Source organism: Lactuca serriola, chromosome 8, assembly GCF_051521515.1.
Source record: "Lactuca serriola cultivar US96UC23 chromosome 8, Lser_US96UC23_V15, whole genome shotgun sequence".
Taxonomy (NCBI): domain Eukaryota; kingdom Viridiplantae; phylum Streptophyta; class Magnoliopsida; order Asterales; family Asteraceae; genus Lactuca; species Lactuca serriola.
In genome coordinates, this window is record NC_136415.1 from 50,987,238 (window position 1) to 50,998,591 (window position 11,354).

The following is an 11,354-nucleotide window of genomic DNA, read 5'->3' on the forward strand; positions in this document are numbered from 1 at the left end:
CAGACCCGGTGGTACTCGGCGAGTCACATGGGTGGACTCGGCGAGTTGCTTGAAGATAGGCTGGAACTCGACGAGTTGGAAGAACAACTCGGCGAGTTGGATGAAGATGGCCTGGAACTCGACGAGTTGGAAGAACAACTAGGCGAGTAGGTTGAAGATAGCCTTAGACTCGATGAGTCTGTTCTTGGACTCGGCGAGTCTTGTCGAAGAGTCCCAATCTTTTCTGGTTGAGCCGTGAATCGGTGAGTCAAGGGGATGACTCATTGAGTTGTGTGTGAGTGGACTCAGAGTTGTTGAACTCGGCGAGTCTCAGGGTGACTCGGCGAGTTGAGTCGCGGATTGGGGAATTTCTGAGCATGGGGACTCGACGAGTCATCGGGTTGACTCGGCGAGTAGAGTCAGTCAGGGGTTGACTTTGACCAAGGGTTGACCAGTGGTTTCCAGGGGCATTTTGGTAATTGTTGGTTATTGTTTTGATTTCAGTGCCTTGGTGGTTGTCTAGTGGTGGAGATTGTATCAGTGATCGGAGCAGCTTGGGTTATCTGTTCAGTCGGCAGTTTCGAGGTGAGTTATCCTCACTATATCAACAGGGTCTAAGGTACCAAGGCCGGCCCTTATCGGATTGAGATCCGGGTATTTGTTGCTATGTTATTGCTTTGATATGTTTGCATCCTGGTAGCTAGGATGGTATGTGATAGAGACCTGGTTGAAATCGGTATTCTGAGATGTAGGGTGATGCTATGCTAGTGACCGGTTAGGTCGGTATCCTGGTTAGGATGATGATATGTTATGTGATCTGTTTGATCGGTTTGTTGACTATGAATTGTTATATGATTGTATGTTTATATGCACATGGTTGTTTGGACTGGAGTTGGGTTGAGGCGGGTCCTTCTTTGTGCTGTAGGCCAAGATACTCAGGGCGGACCGGTTGTCCCGAAGGCCCAGCGAGCGGTCCGGATAGGCTGTAGGCCCCAAGAGGGCGGACCAGACGCGCCGAGGCTCGGAGAGTGGACCAGGCCGACTGAAGGCCCGGTGCGGGCGGACCAGTCATACTGTAGACTCAGAGAGTGGACCAGGTGGATTGAAGGCCCGGTGTGGGCGGACTAATCACACTGCAGACTCGATGTATGTGGATAGATTCGGGGAGTGGACTAGGTGGATTGTAGGCCCGGTGCGGGCGGACCAATCACACTGCAGACTCAAGGTTTATGGCTAGACTCAGAGGGTGGACCAGGTGGACTGTTGGCCGGTGTGGCGGACCAGTCACACAGTAGACCCGAAGTGCGTGGCTGTTCTATGGTCGGATATGTTATGGCATGTTATGCGTGTGTGGTATATGTGGTTGGTATTTTGGGGATATCTCACTAAGCTTTCGGGGTTACAGTTGTGGTTTTATGTTTTTCAGGTTCTTCAGGAGACCGTGGCAAGGGGAAGGTGTGATCGTACCGCTCCTCGTGTTTATGTTGTGATGAGGTTCTGGGAATACTTAAAATAGATTGTATTGAAAACCTTTTTGTAATAATCTTAATGGAATCAGGTTGTTTTTCGAAAATTTTAAATTGGGTGAAATTTTTGGTCGTTACAAGTTGGTATCAGAGCCTTGGTTTGAATGAATTGGAGGAACACTCGTGTGACTCCAGTCTCAAATCGAGGAGAGTTTTCAAAAGAGAATTTAAAATGGTTTTCAAAATGAGTAATGGAGGACGCGGAGGTACGATCAGCCGGAGCCAGTAAGTAACCCCAAAATACCATAGATGATATTTTTTTTGAGCTTTGATAGAACAGCATGCTAGTGTTAGGCTAGGGATCTTCAGGATTTCATGATAATGCTGCCTGATTGTGATGCCTGTAGCTTAGGGTTCCTTGTGGGAGATTTCCAGTGTTCCTCTAGTGGTGAGGGTTGAGCGCTTGTTGTATGTTTTCACTAGGGTGTTGTGGTAGTACTTCATACAAATATGGGTAGGTGTGGAAGGTAGTATGGGCCCGTACTACTGAAAGCACAGGACCCATACGCGTATCAGGGAAACCATGACCTCTAGGGTTGGGTTGAGAGAGTTGGTTCCCGGGATAGTGGGAAGTGTCTGAGATTTTGTGGTGTTTTTCAGTATGGAGATTCCGAGGCATGCTGGGAGTGGATCCGGGTCAGGATCGGGAGCAGGAGAGGGAGTTCCGGGCGGGTCAGTACCGCCCGAGGTTATTGGTCAGATGAGCACGTGCGAGTTGGATGCGAGGATTCGTGAGATCCTGCGTGATGATATTGTTGCGTTGTTCCGGGCTGAGTTGTCGGAGCTGTTTGGGTGATCAAGACCGCCATGGTTGAGTATTTTGATGAGTGATATGCAGCTCTCACAGAGACGGCTGCCGCGGCGGCTACAACGGCTGTAGCAGCGACAGGGGGAGGAGCTGGTCAGGGCTTTCAGTATCGGGACTTCGATAATACGAAGCCTCCCACCTTTGATGGAGTTCAGGACCCGATTGTTGCTATGAGATGGTTATCGGATGTGGAGGGGTGTTTCTTCACGTGTTCCTGCCCTGCTGATCAGAGGGTGAGGTGTGCTCTGAACCTGTTGAGGCTCGGGGCGAAGGATTGGTGGAGGTTGACCATGGGGTCATATTCAGATGCGCAGAGGGCTGCGGTTTCATGGGATCAGTTCAGAGAGATGTTCCGCACTCGTTATGTTCCGCAAGTTGAGAGGGAGAGATTGGCTCAGGAGTTCCTGGAGCTGAAGCAGGGTTCGGAATCGGTGACTGAGATCACCAGGATGTTCACTGAGAGGGCGATGTTCTGCCCAGAGTTCGCTTCGAAGTAGGCTCAGATGTCTTGATATCTGAGCATGCTCAAGAGAGATATCAGGAAGTTTGTGTCTACGCAGAGGTGCGAGACTTTGTTGGAGTTGTAGTTGCGTGAGCTAAGGCAGGCTCCGATGCAGTCGCAGCCGGCGCCGAAACGGTCCAAGACCGTTGATGCTTGAGTGGGAGATCTGAGTAGCCACACGTGTGGGAAGTGTGGGAGGGGTCACACCGGAGTTTGTAGGTCCGGTGGTGCATGTCGCAAGTGCGGAAAGGAGGGGCACTATGCGAGGGATTGTCGGCAGTCAGCGCCGGTTCGGGATTTGAGGATTTGTTATCATTGTCATCAGGTTGGACATTTGAGGGCCAACTGTCCACAGCTTGCTGCAGGACCGGTGCAGGCTCCAGTGCCGGCCACTTTGAGGATCACAGGTGGAGGTCAGGATAGAGCGGAGCCCCCAAGGGCTCAGGGTCGTGCTTTTCAGCTTTCAGCAGAGGAGGTCAGAGCAGTGCCGGATGCAGCTGCGGGTATGTTTCTTCCTTGATGTCTTGTTATCTTGTGATTATTGTGGTGTATTGTTTTTGTGCTAGTATCCTTGTTTGGTTTTCGGTGTGGTATTCGTTGTTCTTTGAGGGTTATGGTATGGCTATGGGTTAGTATTGGGAATTTCGTGGTTATCATTTATGAGGGGTTGTTAGTGGAAACCTGGCATTGGTTTGAAGGCCGGGTAGCATCTGCTTTCTGAGGAGTGGTTAGATGCAGATTGAGTTTCTTTCGAGCGGGTTAATCAGTGTTGATATGGGATCTTGTTAAGGTTGTTTATGCTTGTGGGAAGCAGTCCGCGTGTAAGTGTTGGTTTTGTGCAGGGTTGTTTTGGGTGGTCGGTATTGGCGACCGATGTTTGATAGTCAGTGCTACAAGTGGGGGAGAATTGGAAAGTTCTCCGGAAGATCGATGAGCATTTGAGGGTGCTTAGCTGTTGGGATTCAGCAGTGTTCTGTCAGCCCAGAGTGTAGGCTGGTAGGAGCAAGGATCGGGCACGGATCGAGTATATATGATGGAGATAGAGTTCGGAACCCCTAGAGGGCTAGAACGGTATGCATGGGAGGATTTCCCAGAGAGATAGCTCGGAGTGATGGATGTTAGTTGAGCGGTCCGGATAGACTGAAGGCCGGTAGGCGTACCAGTCAGGCCGAAGGCTTAGAGAACGGTCCAGCCAGACTGAAGGCACTGGAGGGCGGTCCAGATTGGCTGAAGGTTCTGAGAGTGGTCCAGATTGGCTGAAGGCCTGTGAAGGCGGTCCAGTCATGCTGAAGACTCTACAGGTATTGATAGAGCGGTTCGAGGAAATGGATTGAGTATGTTGCGATGTGTTAGCATTAGAAGGTCTGGCCCCGGGTATTGATCTTGATTGGTGGAGATGGTGCATGGACTCGAGAGTCCTTGCGACTAGAGTCAGAGCATGTGTGTTGGATGGATAGCGGATATGCTATGAAGGAGTGGTGTAGCATTGGGCGAGCGCCGTGGCACTTGTGGTAGTGTCAAGGCAGCCAAGTGGTTTTCCTTGGTAAGGAAAGAGAGAGGAGTGTAACTCCGAGAGGGAGTGCGAATTCACGGAAGTGAACGGCAGAGCAGAGTTATGATTAGAGTGATCCGAGTATGGTTATTGAGTAGCGTGTTTGCGGCAGTGGAATGGAAGCACATCCGGTTTGGGATGTCTGCTGAGGTCATGGAAGGAATTCCGTGAGTGTAGAGCCAAGAGGCTCGGAAGGGATGCAGGGAGGGAGTCTTGGGCTCTTAGTGTGATTCTGATCAGGGAATTGTGTATGTAGTAGTGGTTCATCCTGGGGGATGTTTGAAGATGTCATCAGTGTATCGGGTTTTCCCAACCTAAGGGTGCTAGAGCTAGTTCAGCATGTGTATGTTATTGCAAGAGAAGAACTCATGGGAGTTGCTCTGAAGAATGTGTCTTTCTGTCAGCAGAATGATTAGAGTTGGACTCGGATCGGGAATCCACTGGTGCATGGTTATTTTCTAGCTCATATGGGTCGAGTGATGGTTGTGATTTGGAGCAGTGTTACATCGTGAGTAGTACTCAGTTGTTAAGTGGGGTTATTAGAGGGTAAAGCCGGTGGCCGGCTTGAGTCGGTGGTTAGTGTTGGAATAGTGTCTAAGGCTGCAACTATATTAGGCAAAGTATTTGATCCGGTTGTGCATGGTCCTTTTGGGTTGCCTTCACCATAGCAACTTGATAGGATGATTTATTAAGAGAGAGTAAATATTATTAATATATTATGAGAATAATATAATGAATAATATATTTGTTATTTGATTAATATAAGTCATAGAATTAATTAGAATTAATTTGGTGACTTAAAGAGATTGATTAAATAAAGGGGTATAAACTGTCAATTGTTTGATAGTTAAGCTTTAGACTGTAAATCCATTGGGATATGCTTTGGACGAATTCTAAGAGTATTAGGATAGCCAAAATCGTCCAAAGGCTTATCTATGGAATGGATTTGGATAGCCTTAAGAGAAGATTATCCAATTAGGGTTTAGGTTGTAACCCTTAAGGAGTCTACAAGTATAAATAGACCCCATGGCATAGGGAATTCGACACATCTCATAAAGTAAGAGAACCCTGGCCGAATTCCTTCCCTCTCCTCTCTCCTAAATCATTCTTCTTGCTATTGGTGTTTGTAAGCCATTAGAGGAGTGACATTTGTGACTCTAGAAGCTCCAAGACCTCAAGATTAACAAGGAACTCAAAGGTATGATTCTAGATCTGTTTCAATGTTGTTATTTAACCTAATTAGTCATTAGAAGACTTGGATTCAAAGCATGTTTATTAGAAAGCCTAGATCCAAGCATTAGGGTTTTGCATGCGCACATAGGAAAGTTCTTATGGCTAAAACCCATCAGTGGTATCAGAGCCTAGCTTGGTTTTCTTTAAATTGTTGCTTGATTAACTGAAACAAACCTGCAAAATTCGATTTTTAGGTTTCTGAGTCACTGACTCGGCGAGTCCCAAGGTGGACTCGGCGAGTAGGCCTGACTCGGCGAGTCCCCTTGTGCACTCGGCGAGTCCAGGCGTCAGGAACGGCCAGATTCGGGATTTTTTCATAATTATCTTATGGAAACTTACCTTAATCATAATAGATCAATCTAAATCCGATTTTTTGATATATATGACTATTATCTTGATCTAGTTAAAGGTATTTATCAACTAATAAAATATTTAATTTCCTTATATGATAATTAATTAATTATTTTAATTATTTTGGTAATAATCTTGAATAAAATCAAATATAGATAATTAGGATATTAATTGTTAATTGGAATTATTTGTTATTTGATCCTCCATGTTTTAAATGTTTAAAACCTACCCTCATGCTTTGAAATTTATATTTGTGATTAAAAGTTTTAATTTAAACAACTTAAATTTCAAACCCTAGATTTTAAAAGTTTTAAAATACAACCCTATACTAATATGATATTACTAGAATAATATATATATGTATAACTAAATGCTAGTCTTACCGTTAGTAGGCCTCATTCACGAAGCCGATCTATAAGGTGGGTATAAGGTTGCGGCCTATAAAATGGCGCTTAATGGGTGTACACTCACACCCACCGCTTGCTTGATTGGTGGAGGGTCGTTAGCCGAACGGGTAGGATAGGGCAACCTCATCCTCTCATTAAAAGTATAATAAGAAATATAAAGTAACTACACATATTTTTAAAATTTCCCAATCCTAGTTACTTTAGGAAAAGTGAATTGATGCAATCCCATGAAATTACACTTTGCACCTTGCTAAGATGTTAGTGGAGCGTGTGTGGTTTACCGGCACACTAATTGGTTCTAAGCGAAGGTGGCAAAGGGTGATTCATTGTTTATCATAGTTCGATGGAGTGTGTGTGGTTTACCGGCACATCGAATAGGTGATCGTTACAATGAAGGCACCATGTGAATTTGCATGGTAATTCACACCCGCTTTGTGATCCTCGGCATCCCAGTCACAAACAAGAGGGGCATATCGAGATTTAAACATGCCATTGAATAGTTTCAATGAATCTCATCCGAACCTAGGAATTCTCAAAAACACTTAGGACTAATAGTTTAAGTTTTGTGATGGAGAATTAGTGAATCGTCATTCACTTACCTTCAATTTATTTGCATGTTAGATTACGGCATCCCTTTTCTAATATGTAAATGTTATTGTTGGATCCTAGCCCTAATTTTTCTTATTGGGTGATAATTAGGGATTCTTATTCTAATCTATCTTTGTCCTTTTCTAATTATAGATGTCGAACGCAAACAACGCTGCTGCTAGTTCTTTCACGTTGATGAGCCTTTGCAAAAAGGTCACCTTCGATGGAACGAACTTTAGTGAATGGATAAGATACATTCGCTCCATTGCTCGCTATGAGGACAAGGAGTATGTTCTTGATGAGAAGCTCGAGAAAATCAACACCGAAATCGCTACTCCAGCCGAAATCACCGCCTTTGAAACTCATGAGCGAGATGAAACGAAGGTACATTGCATCATGATTGCTACCATGAACTCCGAATTCCAAAAGTCCTACGAGGACATGTACCCGTACGAGATGCACCAAGACTTATTGGAGAGGTACCATCAAAACGCGAGACAAGAGCATTATGAGATTTTTACCAACATGATTTCCGCGAAGATGGGTCATGGAGAATCTCTTACCGTGCACTTGCAAAAGATGCAAAGGTATGTCGACCGCCTTCGTAAGTTAAATGTTGACTTTGGTGAGGACTTGGCGATCGACATGGTGCTTCACTCTTTGCCTCCGATGTACAACCAATTTAGGATGACCTACCACATGAACAAAGAAGAGGTCACCCTAAGCAAGCTCCAAGGTCTCTTGAGGGTTGCTGAGAGCAACTTCAAGGACAAGTCTGTTGCACCTACTCCCAATCCATCCGCTGCTCCTGTCTTGGCTATTGGTCAAGGGAAGGGAAAGAAGAGGAAAGCTTCATCGAAGAACTATCGCAAGACGAAGGCCCGAGATGGTGCCTCTTCTAGTGGGACCAAAGTTGATCCTGCTAAGCCCTGCTCTAACCCGAAGGAGGCAGAGTGCCACCACTGCCACAAGATAGGACATTGGAAGAGAAGCTGCCCAGAGTACCTGCAAGCAATCAAAGAAGGAAAGATCAAGCCATCTTTTGCAGGTATATACACAATTAAATCTAACGATTCTAATCATGCTATTTCTTGGGTTCTTGATACCGGTTGTGGTTATCACATTTGTTCTAATGTGCAGGGACTAAGAAGAAGTAGGGATGTGGAGCAAGGAAGGATCAATCTAATCATGGGGAACAGAAGATCGTCGCCTGTGACCAAGATTGGAGTGTATTCTTTAGTGCTTAGGAATAGTTTGGTTTTAGATTTGAACAATTGTTGCTATTCGCCAGAAATGGCTAGAAACATCATTTCATTTCATGGTTTATATAGACAAGGATTTAGATTTTCTTTTAATAATGAGAATGGTTCTATTTTGGCTTATCTGAATGTTGTCTTTTATTTTGAAGCTATACCATGTAATGGAACATATGAAACTGTTATGATTGTTGATAACTTAGGAAATGATGTTTTGAATATTGATTCTTCCACTAGTATGGATAAAGCATCCTTGTGGCATTGTTGACTTGGACATGTCAACAAGAAACGCATAGCCCAACTCCAAAAGGATGGAGTGTTGGAGTCATTCGACCTTAGGGAAGATGACACATGCGAGTCTTGTTTGCTTGGAAAGATGACTAAGTCGCCCTTCACAAGTACGTGTGAAAGGGGGGAGGGTCAATTGGACCTAATACATACCGATGTATGTGGACCGTTTAGATCAACCACGAAGGATGGGAACCGCTTCTATGTGACTTTTACCGATGACTATAGTAGATATGGGTATATCTACTTAATCAAGCAAAAGTCAAACACCTTTGAAAAGTTCAAAGAGTTCAAGAATGAAGTGGAGAATCAATTGGGCAGGAAAATCAAGATGCTTCGATCCGATCGAGGAGGAGAGTACCTAAGTCTTGAATTCCACGATTATCTCAAGGAGTGTGGAATAGTTTCACAATTGACGCCTCCTAGGACACCGCAGTTAAATGGTGTGGCAGAAAGGCGTAATCGAACCTTATTGGATATGGTTCGCTCTATGATGAGTCGTGCTTCGCTACCAATCTCTTTTTGGGGGTATGCCTTAGTGACTGCCGCCCATATCCTTAACCGAGTCCCTACTAAGAAGGTTGCCAAAACACCTCACGAGATGTGGACAGGGAAAGCTCCCTCGTTGGCACATATCAAGGTTTGGGGTTGCGAGGTTTTCGTAAGACGAGATACTCACGACAAGCTTGAACCTCGAAGTGAGAGGTGTATTTTCATCGGCTACCCGCAGACATCCTTTGGATATCTCTTCTATAGACCGAAGGACAATGTTGTCTTCGTTGCTAGGAGAGTAGTTTTCCGAGAGCGAGAACTCATAAGCCAAGGAGACAGTGGGAGGCAAATCGAACTTGAAGAGATTCAAGAGTCGATAGATGAAGGAACCTCTACCGCTGGCGTTCAACCCGAGGAGGAAACTCCGGTTGAACCGATTGACGAATCCCTACCTCTTAGACGTTCCGATAGAGTTAGAGTTCATCCCCAGTTTTATGGCTTTCATATTACTACCGAAGGGGACACGTATATTAGTGATGGTACACTAGTAAATCTTGATGAACCTAATAGCTATAAGGAAGCCATGGCAGGCCCGGAGTCTGTAAGGTGGAAAGAGGCAATGGATAGCGAGATCCAATCCATGTATGATAACCAAGTTTGGAATTTGGTTGATTACGTGCCCGGACGCAAGACCGTTGGGTGCAAATGGATCTTCAAGAAGAAGACCGACGTGGATGGGAACGTACACACATATAAAGCGCGATTGGTCGCGAAGGGCTTTACTCAAACTCTCAGAGTTGACTATGATGAGACCTTCTCACCAGTTGCGAAGATTAAATCTATTAGAGTGATGCTAGCAATTGCCGCATTTCATGATTATGAGATTTGGCAAATGGATGTCAAGACCGCTTTCCTTAACGTAAAGTTGGGTGAGGATGTTTACATGGCTCAGCCAGAGGGGTTTGTGGATCCGAAGCATCTGAATAGAGTGTGTAAGCTTGAGAAGTCCATTTATGGACTTAAGCAAGCGTCTCGCAGATGGAATCTTTGCTTTGATGAGAAAGTTAGAGAGTTTGGATTTGTACGAAGCGAAGACGAATCTTGTGTATATGTCAAAGCCAGTGGGAGTATAGTAAGCTTCCTCGTTCTATATGTCGATGACATATTACTCATAGGAAACGACATCCCGACTCTGGAGGAGGTTAAGTCCTGGCTCGGGAAGTGCTTCGCTATGAAGGACCTCGGAGAGGCTTCTTACATTTTGGGAATAAGGATAGTAAGAGAAAGAAGTAAGAGACTAATTGGACCTAGTCAGAATACTTACTTAGAGAAGGTGCTAAAACGTTTTAGTATGGAAAACTCAAAGAAGGGAGAACTACCGATACAAAGTAATGCCAAATTGAGTAAGACTCAAAGTCCGAGTACCGAAGCTGAGATAGCAGAAATGAGCCGAGTACCATACGCTTCCGCGGTTGGCTCAATCATGTACGCCATGACTTGTACTCGCCCTGATGTAGCCTTCGCTTTGAGCATGGTTAGCAGATATCAAGGGAATCCTGGCAAAGCACATTGGATTGCGGTGAAAAACATCCTTAAGTACCTTCGGAGGACGAAGGAATGGTTCTTAGTCCTCGGAGGGAGTGATGACTTGAAGGTGCGAGGGTATAGTGACGCCAGCTTTTAGACCGACAGGGATAACTACCGTTCGCAGTCAGGCTGGGTCTTTACCCTAAATGGAGGAGCAGTGACATGGAAGAGTTCCAAGCAGGAAACCGTAGCTGATTCAACGTGCGAATCAGAGTACATTGCAGCGAGCGAAGCGTCGAAGGAGGCAATATGGCTAAAGAACTTCATCGGTGATCTTGGAGTTGTACCTGCCATAAAGGAGCCAATGGAGATTTTCTGTGATAACGAAGGCGCGGTTGCCTTGACCAAGGAACCGAGGGATCATGGTAGATCAAGACATATCGACATAAAGTATCACTTCATTAGACATCGTGTAGAAGAAGGACAACTCGTAGTGAAGAGGATATCATCAGAAGATAACCCAGCAGATCCGCTTACGAAGGGACTGAGTAGGGTTAATGACTTACAGCATGCTAGGAGTATTGGGCTGAAGGATGATATTAGCATAGATTAGATAGTATTAGAAACGTGTAATAGATAAATGTAATTAACATTTGATGATTAAATAAAGGAGTTTTATTTATGAGTAATGTTACTATCTTATGTTAATTGTTTAACTATTGTTTCACTTTGCATGTTTTGACTTCCAGAATAATTGAGTTTATTAAGAATAATCGAATTGTTCAAATTGTCCACAATCGTTCATATGTTGGAAGTAGATATGAATGAAGATTGTCATGAATTGG